Genomic DNA, 12,044 nt, shown 5'->3' with positions numbered 1-12,044 from the left:
TAGATATCTTACGGGTTGCGAAGCAACTCAAATCGCTTGATACGGGCAAGTCTTCAGGTCCAGATTGTATACCGATTAGGTTCCTTTCAGATTACGTTGATACAATAGCTCCCTACTTACAAGGGAACCTCCCCATCGCACCCCCCTCAGATTTAGTTATAAGTTGGCACAGTGGATAGGCCTTGAAAAACTGAGCACAGATCAACTGCGAAAACAGGAAGAAGTTGTGTGGAACTGTGAAAAAATAAGCAAAATATACAAACTGAGTAGTTCAAGGGAAGATAGGCAACATTAAGGACGATGGGAACGCAGGAGCGCCGTGGTCTCGTGGTAACGTGAGCAGCTGCGGAACGAAAGGTCCTTGGTTCAAATCTTCCATCGAGTGAGAAGTTTAATTTTTTTTTTATTTTCTGTTTATGTGACAAACTCTTATGTTTTCATCACTTTTTTGGGAGTGATTATCACATCCACAAGAAAACCTAAATCGGGCAGGGTAGAAGAATCTTTTCACCCATTCGCCAAGTGTACAAGTTAGGTGGGTCGACAACATATTCCTGTCATGTGACGCACATGCCGTCACCAGTGTCAAATGTTTTCTGTTCCCATTGGAGAGGCACGTCCTTTCGTCTATTAATCGCACGGTTTTGCGATGCAGTCGCAAAACACAGACACTAAACTTATTACAGTGAACAGAGATGTCAATGAACGAAGGGACAGATAATAACTATGCAAAAATAAAGAAAGTAAAATTTTCAGTCGAGGGGAGACTTAAACCAAGGACCTCTCGTTCTGCAGCTGCTCACGCTACCACGGGACCACGGCGTTTCTAAGCTTACATTCTCCATTATGTTGCTTATGTGGCCCATGGACTACTCAGTTTGTATATTTTGCTTATTTTTTCACAGTTCCACACAACTTCTTCCTGTTTTCTCAATTGATCTGTGTTCAGTTTATCAAGGCCTATCCACTGTGCCAACTTATAACTAAATCTGAGGGGGGTGCGATGGGGAGGTTCCCTTGTCAGCAATCATATAAAACCGCTCACTCACCGATAGATCTGTACCTACAGATTGGAAAATTGCGCAGGTCGCACCAGTGTTTAAGAAGGGTAATGGGAGTAATCCATCGAACTACAGACCTATATCATTGACGTCGGTTTGCAGTAGGGTTTTGGAGCATATACTGTATTCAAACATTATGAATCACCTCGAAGGGAACAATCTATTGATGCGTAATTAGCATGGTTTCAGTAACATCGTTCTTGTGCAACGCAGCTAGCTCTTTATTAGCACGAAGTAATGGCTCCTATCGACAGGGAATCTCAAGTTGATTTCGTATTTCTAGATTTCCGGAAAGCTTTTGACACAGTTCCTCACAAGCGACTTCTAATCAAACTGCGGGCCTGCGGGGTATCGTCTCAGTTGTGCGACTGGATTCGTGATTTCCTGTCAGGAAGGTCGCAGTTCATAGTGATAGACGGCAAATCATCGGGTAAAACTGAAGTGATATCAGATGTTCCCCAGGGAAGCGTCCTGGGACCTCTGCTGTTCCTGATCTATATAAATGACCTGGGTGACAATCTGAGCAGTTCTGTTAGGTTGTTCGCAGATGATGCTGTAATTTGCCGTCTAGTAAGGTCATCCGAAGACCAGTATCACTTGCAAAGCGATTTAGAAAAGTTTGCTGTATGGTGTGGCAGGTGGCAGTTGACGCTAAATAACGAAAAGTGTGAGGTGATCCACATGAATTCCAAAAGAAATCCGTTGGAATTCGGTTACTCGATAAACAGTACAATTCTCAACGCTATCAATTCAACTAAGTACCTGGGTGTTAAAATTACGAACAACTTCAGTTGGAAAGACCACATCGATGCCGGCCGAAGTGGCCGTGCGGTTCTAGGCGCTGCAGTCAGGAACCGCGTGACCGCTACGGTCGCAGGTTCGAATCCTGCCTCGGGCATGGGTGTGGGTGATGTCCTTAGGTTAGTTAGGTTTAACTAGTTCTAAGTTCTAGGGGACTAATAACCTCAGAAGTTGAGTCCCATAGTGCTCAGAGCCATTTAAACCACATAGACAATGTTGTGGGGAAGGCAAGCCAAAGGCTGCGTTTCATTGGCAGGACACTTAGAAGATGCAACAAGTCCACTAAAGAGACAGCTTACACCACACTCGTTCGTCCTCTGTTAGAATATTGCTGCGCGGTGTGGGATCCTTACCAGGTGGTATTGACGGAAGACATCGAAAGGGTGCAAAAAAGGCAGCTCGTTTTGTATTATCACGTAATAGGGGAGAGAGTGTGGCAGATAAGATACGCGAGTTGGGATGGAACTCATTAAAGCAAAGACGTTTTTCGTCGCGGCGAGATCTATTTACGAAATTTCAGTCACCAACTTTCTCTTCCGAATGCGAAAATATTTTGTTGAGCCCAACCTACATAAGTAGGAATGATCATCAAAATAAAATAAGAGAAATCAGGGCTCGAAAAGAAAGGTTTAGGTGTTCATTTTTCCCGCGCGCTGTTCGGGACTGGAATGGAAAAGAGATAGTATTATGATTGTGGTTCGATGAACCCTCTGCCAAGCACTTAATTGTGAATTGCAGAGTAATCATGTAGATGTAGATGTAGATCTTCCCCATAAAGACGTTTGAGCATACACTGTATGTTTTCATAGGTCTAAATACCGAGCCCAAACAACCACGTAGCTTGTATACTAGATGGTTTTAATTATTTTATAGAAAATCTCTTTCTCAATACTCTTTTGACGACAGAAATCACTATGTACTCTCTCTTGTGTAAAGTAGGTAAAAGGAAATCTACATTTCCTTTATAGTTGAGTAGGGCGAGCTATGTCTCATTCGAGACTAGGGCAATGCGGCTGATGTACAACCAATATGCCTCGAAAGTTCGTTTTCAAGCTTAGATGGGGGACAAATTGTCACTTTAGCCCACAAACGGTTATCAGAACGGGGCGTTATCCGTCCAGATGGCGTACACTACATTGAAGTACCTCGAACCTTTACCCGCAGTTGTGATGCATAAAACTTTGAACGTGGTGGTCGCCCGCGCTGGGTAACACCAGCTGGTGTCCGCTACTTGCAGATATGGCTCGTAGAGCCTCCGAAGGGAGTGCAACTGTTAACTGCCTTTCTGGACGCAACCAGGATGGCTGCCTCAGCCCAAAACAGTACGCAGCTGTCTTCAAACGATCAATGCGGCCTCTAGGTGTCCATTACGAACAACAGTACTCCACCATCACTGTGCTACACAAAGAGCTGGTCGAGGGAACATCTGGAATGGACTCGGGATCCGTGGTATTCTTCACTGAAGAGCGCACGACTTGTTTGAAGTCTGAGGATCGTTACAGAAGAGCACGATGGCGGCCCGGTACGAATACACGACTTAAGTTCGCGGTCCCATGGCTTGAATAGGGAGGTAGCACAGTTGTATCATGTTCAAATGTTGACTCCTTCTCTTTGTAATCGAGGGAGATTTGGGCTGTGCAGTATCGCCACAGGATCCTCCAACCTACTGCCCAGACCTGCAGTCAGAGCTCCAGTGACAGGTCCGTCTTTTAAAACGATAATACAGAGGGCTCCAAAAAATGTATCTACTGTTTAAAACTCCATAACTGGCAAACTAATTGACGGAGTTGTCTCATCTTTGGTAGTGTAATAGTTTGTAGTTCCGGCAATCGCCACTCAAGCGTTGTATTCCTTTGTTTTGTTTTGTCAGATGAGAGTCGCCAGATAGTCAGTGTTTTGTTCTTAGTTGCAGCTAGTTACCCCAGTAAACATGGCTGGCGCAAGGCTTACATTCGATGAAAGGAAGTCAGTTTTGAAGTGCTATTTTAAGTACGAAAACATTAATGAGGTTCAACGCCAATGGCGAAATGAGTATCAATCAGAGCCACCGACACGTTTAACGATTCGTCGCATTCGAGACAAATTTGAAGCCGAAGGCTGTGTTAAAGATGTACACAAGCAACGATCTGGACGACCTGTAACAGCAACAAGTCCAGCTAACTTCCGTCATGTGTTACAACAATTCACTCGCTCACCACAGAAGTCTGTGAGACAGTGTGCCCGTGAAACTGGAGTGAGTCGCTCAAGTGTTCGGCGAATTTTGAAGACAGCAAAGTGGAAGTGTTACATCCCACGATTGCTACACGCAATGAACGAGGACGACCCAGATCGTAGAATGGAGTACTGCGAGTGGTTTACTAACATGGTGCGCAACGATGAAGAGTTTGCAGAGATGATTGTGTGGTCTGATGAGGCACAGTTCAAACTCAGTGGTACAGTAAATCGCCACAATTGCAGCTACTGGGTCGCCGAAAATCCGAACGTCCATGTAGACAAAGCTGTGAATTTTCCAGGAGAAAACGTGTGGTGTGGGTTGTCTTACCGGGGCTTGATTGGGCCATTCTTCTTTGACGGCACGGTTACCGGTAAGGTGTACCTTCAGAAGCTTCAGACATCCATTTTACCTTCCATCCGGGACTTGGATGGAGACGGAAGAGTTTACTTTCAACAAGATAGTGCCCCAGCCTGTTAGGGCGTATCTCGACGAAAACCTACCAGGAAGGTGGATAGGCCGTAGAGGTGCTGTGGAGTATTCACCCACACCTAACTCCTCTGGACTTTTACCTGTGGGGAACAATAAAGGACATCGTTTATCGACAAACGCCACGCACATTGGATGAACTTCGAGAATCCACTGTACATTCATGTACAAATATCCAACTGAACACGTTGCAGTCTGTAGTTCGTGCTGCAGTTCGGCAGCATCGTTTGTGTGTGGATGTTAATGGTGACCATTTCGAACACCTACAGTGATATCTTTAAGTTGGACTTTAAGCTACACTTTCACCAAAAATGAGACAACTCCGTCAATTAGTTTGCAAGTTACGAACTTTTAAACAGTGGATCATTTTTTTGGACCCCTCTGTATATGAGCACATAGCACCCACTTCACACTTCAGCGCGAGACGGGAATCAGACAAAAGGAAAGGTCAGCGGGGTCTGCTTACATGAGCCCGACTGAGTGTACTTAGGACTACCTGAAACTTGCAGGCCGTCAGCACAGAAGCATTCCTCATTCAGTGAGTGACCCCTGGGAGAGAGACGGGCTTGAGCAGCAACGCCTTGATGGCTTTGTGGACAGCATGCCATGGCTGATGCACGTATGTTGCAATGCGTGGAGTGGAGCAGCACGATATTCAGTATTACCCAGCAGAAGATTTTGATTTCACGTATAAGGAAAGATGTATACTTTTGAATAAACTTTCCTTATTTTGCCTCATGAATTCTTCTCGAGATATATGTGAACTTCCCCAAATGCTGCCAAGTAAGAAACTTGCTGAAACGCTGCCACACATCGACCATTCTGCTAGGCTGATATTCAGTGAAGAATTCTGCAGTGAAATTCGTCAAGAAAGCCAGTATTTGCCTATTCGTTGCTCAGTGTCTTGTTCTTATTTCATATTAATGTTTTCACTGTAATTCATGAGACTTAATTTTCTCCTCGCCTCCAATACAAGCGTACACCCGTTCACAGATATGCATGTGGATCAAAACATTTTGAAGCAGTTTATTTGAAGACTTGTATGGTACCTATTGTAACATCTCATTTCCAGACGCACCTGTGCGCTCTTCAAGCGCCTACTACAAGCTTGGTTTCTGCGAAGAGGATGATTTCTTCAGCCTGGAGATCCCTAATCCTCCTAAATGGGTTGTGGTACGAGCATACGATGCCGGCTACAAGTCAAGTGATTTCCCCGCGACGGTTTGCATTTTTCGACTTTGCAGAGAAACTACTGAACTCCTGGCTGAAGGTAGCACCTTTCAGGAGTGCTAGAAGGAAGAGCAGGAAAGGGCCACTGGAAATGTCTATATTCTGCCTCCCGGTTCTAATTGGCTGGAAACATTAGAAGTTAAGTAATTTCGTAGAACGGTTTGAATCTCAAGAAATAAGAGGAAGCTGCTGAGAGTCCTCGTCGGGTTGAGGTGGTGGCCCTCTGTGGCGAAGTTGGTGTTTTAAAGTAGTTATCTCTTCGGAAGTCTAGAGTTAGTGATCCTTCGTGATAAACGATGTTACGATTCCGACACGGAAAATGTCTACAAAGCAATCTAAACTGCATTCCTGGGCGTTTACGTCGAATTCTGCTTAGGCAGTTTCCTGTTTCTTCTCGGCAAGTGTTGTTTTGCATTAACGGGCATGATCTTATTCGCTAAGAAGGGGCCTATAGCGGAGCTTGCACCCGTTAAAGAGCTGGAGTTTCTATTGCATAAAACTGACGCACTTGGCTAGGACTAATTGGTACCAGTCAATTTCATGAGTTTCCTCGCAAAATCTGAGTCTAATGTTTTTGCGTGACGTTTGGTATGTTGACTTTGAAATCTAGTCCAATTTTTTGTGATTATGGGTACGAGTTGCTAGTAACCAGTGCCTTTACTTGTCCGAGCGTTAGAGCGAGCCCGTATTATTTTGGTGGTACCCTGACTTCAAGCATTTTTACTGCGCCTGTCGTGTGAAATTGCATATAAGGTTCGGTGTCAAGCGAATCGCTTCTGTTCTTTGCATCTGGGTGCATGACCTCGGTCAGGCGAACCGTTCAGCCGACATCAAAGACAAAGCGAAATTAGTGTTTTCAGCAGAGATCGGGAACGGATCTGAACAGATATTTCACTTTCTTGCGCTGATTTGAAACTACGGTTTACTTCTTTTGGCGCCCCTTCGTTATTTCTGGACGAGGTGTACCACTATGCTCAAAGACTTTCCGGCGACGGAAACGAGTTTACAGTGAGTATTAGGAGCTGTCCGGTCAGTACGCCCACACTTGCGTGTATGCAGATGCAGGTTCTCCGTGGCGTAGATGAGCCGCGAATTAATTGAGTCCCGCCGTGATTTACTCCGGCTAGAGTTCACGACGCCCACTCGTGGGGTCCCGCGGCGATTTTTATACGCCTCGGCGCCATCTCTCTGTGACTTAGCGCTTTTAATCTGTGACCTCGGCAGCGAACATTCAAATCTGCGCCACGGCGCGATACACGAGCGAACGTACGCCTGTAACTTAGAAACTCACGCCTAATCGTCCTACGTATAAAACAACCATTTTCCGTTGATTAACCAATAGATCCTGCCTTCTTCCGCCGCCAAGTTTCATTAGTTGTATCATCCCTCCTTGCATAGGGACACGATCGCCCACACTAGTCGCCTTGAACTCGGAACTACGCCTTGGTTTGGGCGGCGCGTAGGCTGGGCGGTTCGTCTGAGCGAGGTCGTGCATCCAGGTGCAGAGAGCCGAAGCGATTCGCTCGACATAGAGTCTTACGCGTCCTTTCACACGAGAGACGCAGAGCTTCGTCTTCGGGGCACTGTAGTTCTCGTGTGGGTTCTCTGGGGAATTGCCGCTACTAGTGTAAGTAGGCTGTTTAGGTTTTTACACTCCTGGAAATTGAAATAAGAACACCGTGAATTCATTGTCCCAGGAAGGGGAAACTTTATTGACACATTCCTGGGGTCAGATACATCACATGATCACACTGACAGAACCACAGGCACATAGACACAGGCAACAGAGCATGCACAATGTCGGCACTAGTACAGTGTATATCCACCTTTCGCAGCAATGCAGGCTGCTATTCTCCCATGGAGACGATCGTAGAGATGCTGGATGTAGTCCTGTGGAACGGCTTGCCATGCCATTTCCACCTGGCGCCTCAGTTGGACCAGCGTTCGTGCTGGACGTGCAGACCGCGTGAGACGACGCTTCATCCAGTCCCAAACATGCTCAGTGGGGGACAGATCCGGAGATCTTGCTGGCCAGGGTAGTTGACTTACACCTTCTAGAGCACGTTGGGTGGCACAGGATACATGCAGACGTGCATTGTCCTGTTGGAACAGCAAGTTCCCTTGCCGGTCTAGGAATGGTAGAACGATGGGTTCGATGACGGTTTGGATGTACCGTGCACTATTCAGTGTCCCCTCGACGATCACCAGTGGTGTACGGCCAGTGTAGGAGATCGCTCCCCACACCATGATGCCGGGTGTTGGCCCTGTGTGCCTCGGTCGTATGCAGTCCTGATTGTGGCGCTCACCTGCACGGCGCCAAACACGCATACGACCATCATTGGCACCAAGGCAGAAGCGACTCTCATCGCTGAAGACGACACGTCTCCATTTGTCCCTCCATTCACGCCTGTCGCGACACCACTGGAGGCGGGCTGCACGATGTTGGGGCGTGAGCGGAAGACGGCCTAACTGTGTGCGGGACCGTAGCCCAGCTTCATGGAGACGGTTGCGAATGGTCCTCGCCGATACCCCAGGAGCAACAGTGTCCCTAATTTGCTGGGAAGTGGCGGTGCGGTCCCCTACGGCACTGCGTAGGATCCTACGGTCTTGGCGTGCATCCGTGCGTCGCTGCGGTCCGGTCCCAGGTCGACGGGCACGTGCACCTTCCGCCGACCACTGGCGACAACATCGATGTACTGTGGAGACCTCACGCCCCACGTGTTGAGCAATTCGGCGGTACATCCACCCGGCCTCCCGCATGCCCACTATACGCCCTCGCTCAAAGTCCGTCAACTGCACATACGGTTCACGTCCACGCTGTCGCGGCATGCTACCAGTGTTAAAGACTGCGATGGAGCTCCGTATGCCACGGCAAACTGGCTGACACTGACGGCGGCGGTGCACAAATGCTGCGCAGCTAGCGCCATTCGACGGCCAACACCGCGGTTCCTGGTGTGTCTGCTGTGCCGTGCGTGTGATCATTGCTTGTACAGCCCTCTCGCAGTGTCCGGAGCAAGTATGGTGGGTCTAACACACCGGTGTCAATGTGTTCATTTTTCCATTTCCAGGAGTGTATATTGGTAACGCCACGCAGCGCTCTGTATGAAAATCACTGGCTGTGCTGTGTGCAGTCTGTGGCTGGTTGGCATTGTTGTAATATTCGCTATTGTAGTGTTGGGCAGTTGGATGTGAACAGCGCGTAGCGTTGCGCAGTTGGAGGTGAGCCGCCAGCAGTAGTGGATGTGGGGAGAGAGATGGCAGAGTTTTGAGAACGGGCGATCTGGACGTGTGTCCATCAGAGACAGTAAATTTGTAAGACTGGATGTCATGAACTGATATATATATATTATGAGTTTTGAACACTATTAAGGTAAACACATTGTTTGTTCTCTATCAAAATCTTTCATTTGCTAACTATGCCTATCAGTAGTTACTGCCTCCAGTAGTTAGAATCTTTTATTTAGCTGGCAGTATTGGCGCTCGCTGTATTGCAGTAGTTCGAGCAACGAAGATTTTTGTGAGGTAAGTGAGTCATGACAGGTGTAGGTTATTGTTAGTCAGGGCCATTCTTTTGTAGGGATTATTGAAAGTCAGATTGTGTTGCGTTAAAAATATTCTATGTCAGTTTAGTGATGATCAGAATAAGTAAAGAGAGAAATGTTTGAGTACAGTCGGTTTTGCTCAGCTGTTTGAAAATCAAATAACGTAGAGGTTTATCAGCACAGTAATTCATAAATTTTACCAAGGGGAGGCTTCACTAGCTTGACTAGCTTGTGTAGATGGGGAAATCGGAGCCTCCAGGCGGACGGAAGGCAGATGGGCGCTTTCTCCCACCGGTGCGTCTCACTTCGCGCACAGTTTCGATACACGTTGTCAGGTCAGCTTTACCATTGTTTCTGTCCGCTGTTTATCATTAGTTACCCGTACAGGAAACGTTTTCCTGAATATGTCTGACGATACAGAGAACAGTGGCTACATTCGACGCAGAGTTCCGTCGGGGAAGTGCGAAGTCAGCCAGCAATGTGGCACCTGACTGTGCAAAGAAATAAAGAAAGGCTGAAGCGTGGAATGAAATACGAGGGTCGATCAACAAAGATCGATTTTTTTCCTGTAGCTTCTGTGATAGTTTACTGCCTGTGTCATTAATGTTTCAAAAGAGCGGAATTTTATGTATAATATCTATTGGCTGCTGCACTGTCGCATCAGTACGTTCGCAGTAATGCTCCATTTTGTAGATGCTCTTTGCATGTCGCAAGTGACGCGAGAAGAGCAGTAAGGCGCAACTCAATTCTGTGTTCGTTTAAACCACGTAGTCACTGAAATGTACGAAAAGCTGCAACAAGGGTACGGTGAGGATGCACTACCTCATGTAACAGTGTTTAGGAGGTTCAATGACTTCAAAGACTAGTCTGTGTTAAGAAAGGTGGGCCTGCTCTTTCGGCTTCCGTTGTGACTGAAGTCAGCATCAACACAGCTGCTGTGACTGTCCTTGAGGATCTGCGAATAACGTTACTTGACCTCAGTGAAGTGGTGAGAATTTGATATGGCAGTGGCATTACGATTATGTATGATCATGACTATGCATGATCACATCACCAGAGTTTGTGCCGTTGGGTGCCACGTCTGTTGACTCCCGAAGCAAAGGATTCGCTAATTTTCTTTGCTGATGGAGGGGATGCGTTTTTTGAACAGGTTATCACCGGTGATGAGGCATGGCTGCATCATTATGATCCGCTACGATCGCAGGTTCGAATCCTGCCTCGGGCATGGATGTGTGCGATTTCCTTAGCTTAGTTAGGTTTAAGTAGTTCTAAGTTCTAGGGGACTGATGACCTCAGAAGTTAAGTCCCATAGTGCTCAGAGCCATTTGAACCACTTGAAAAGGAGCCAGCACAGTGTGGAAATCGCCAGGTTCTCCAACACGAAAGAAGGCGAAAGCTGTTCCATTGCAAACGAAAGTAGTGGTGATCACATTTTTTGGCTGTCATGGAATGATTCAGCCGCATGCAGTTCTCCGTCAAATTGCTGCGCGTCAGTATCCAAAACTGAGGAAGCACATTGTAAGGAAACAACCGGAACTTTCTCGGACTGGGTGACGACTTCATCATGACAGAGCGCCGGCTCACGTCGTAAATCAAGTCATGCAGATTCTGGCTCAGTTCAACATGACCTGTGTACCACGTCCGCGTTATAGCCCCGATCTTGAACTCTATGATTTTTTTATTCCTATTACTACAGGCAAAGCTTCAGCGCATTCGATTTGAGAACTCAGAAGTAGTGCTCAAGAAAAGTTAGCCGATTCTCAAGGACCTGACAAAGAATGACCTGCACCATCTATTGGAGGAGTGGCAGAGACGCTATAAAAAGAGCATTCAGATAGGAGGGAAGTACTTTGTATAATACCATGTAAACACTGAAATGGAGTAATGGAGTGAAAAGTCAGGCTCAGTCTTGTCCATCAGCCTTCGTATGTAGACTATACAGGGTGTTCCACAATGGGGTGTACACTTCTTGAACTTCACTAACTTGAACAAAAAGAACAGAAACTATGAAGTTTTAAGTCACATAAATGATCACGATATTATAATCATGTTTTACCGTTGAAGATGTTCAAAATCTTCTCCATTGGCATCAATACAGAGTCTGCAGCTCTGCGGAAACGATTGACGCACGTGTGTTATGGTTGCCATTGGAATGGATTCGAGCAGTCATAATCGCCCCTCTCATGTCGTCCAACGTGCGTGGCTTTGTGACGTACACGGTATCCTTCAGGGCTGCCCATAGAAAGAAGTCTAAAGATGTTAGATCTGAAGATCTAGTTTTAAACTCGACGCTTCCTCCTCAGCCCATCCACCTCTCAACAAATTCTTCATCCAGGAATTGCTGCACGTCACATCGGTAATGTGACGCTGCACCGTCTTGTTGTAGGGAAAAAAAAATCTTCATATCGACACAGTTGATGAACAGCTGTAGAATTCGTTCCCGCAATATTGTAAGGAACTTTACACCTGCCACTGTTCCTTCAAAAAAGAATGACCCATCGAGTCTTCTGACATACCAGATTGGTAACCCAGAAAGATTAACTGCTCGTTATTCCATAACAAGGGGATTATCTCTTGCCTGTACCCACAGTTACTGCGATTGATGGTTTCATTCAGTTTTAACGACACCTCATCAGGCTAAACAATGACATCAGTCAGCTGATCACTGTCCCAAATCCATTCACAAAATTCGAGGCGCCTGCCCGGATC

The sequence above is a fragment of the Schistocerca serialis genome, chromosome 1 (genome assembly GCF_023864345.2).
Source record: "Schistocerca serialis cubense isolate TAMUIC-IGC-003099 chromosome 1, iqSchSeri2.2, whole genome shotgun sequence".
NCBI classification, from domain to species: domain Eukaryota; kingdom Metazoa; phylum Arthropoda; class Insecta; order Orthoptera; family Acrididae; genus Schistocerca; species Schistocerca serialis.
The sequence above is the reverse complement of the archived record's forward strand: the minus strand, read 5'-3'. Positions refer to the sequence as shown.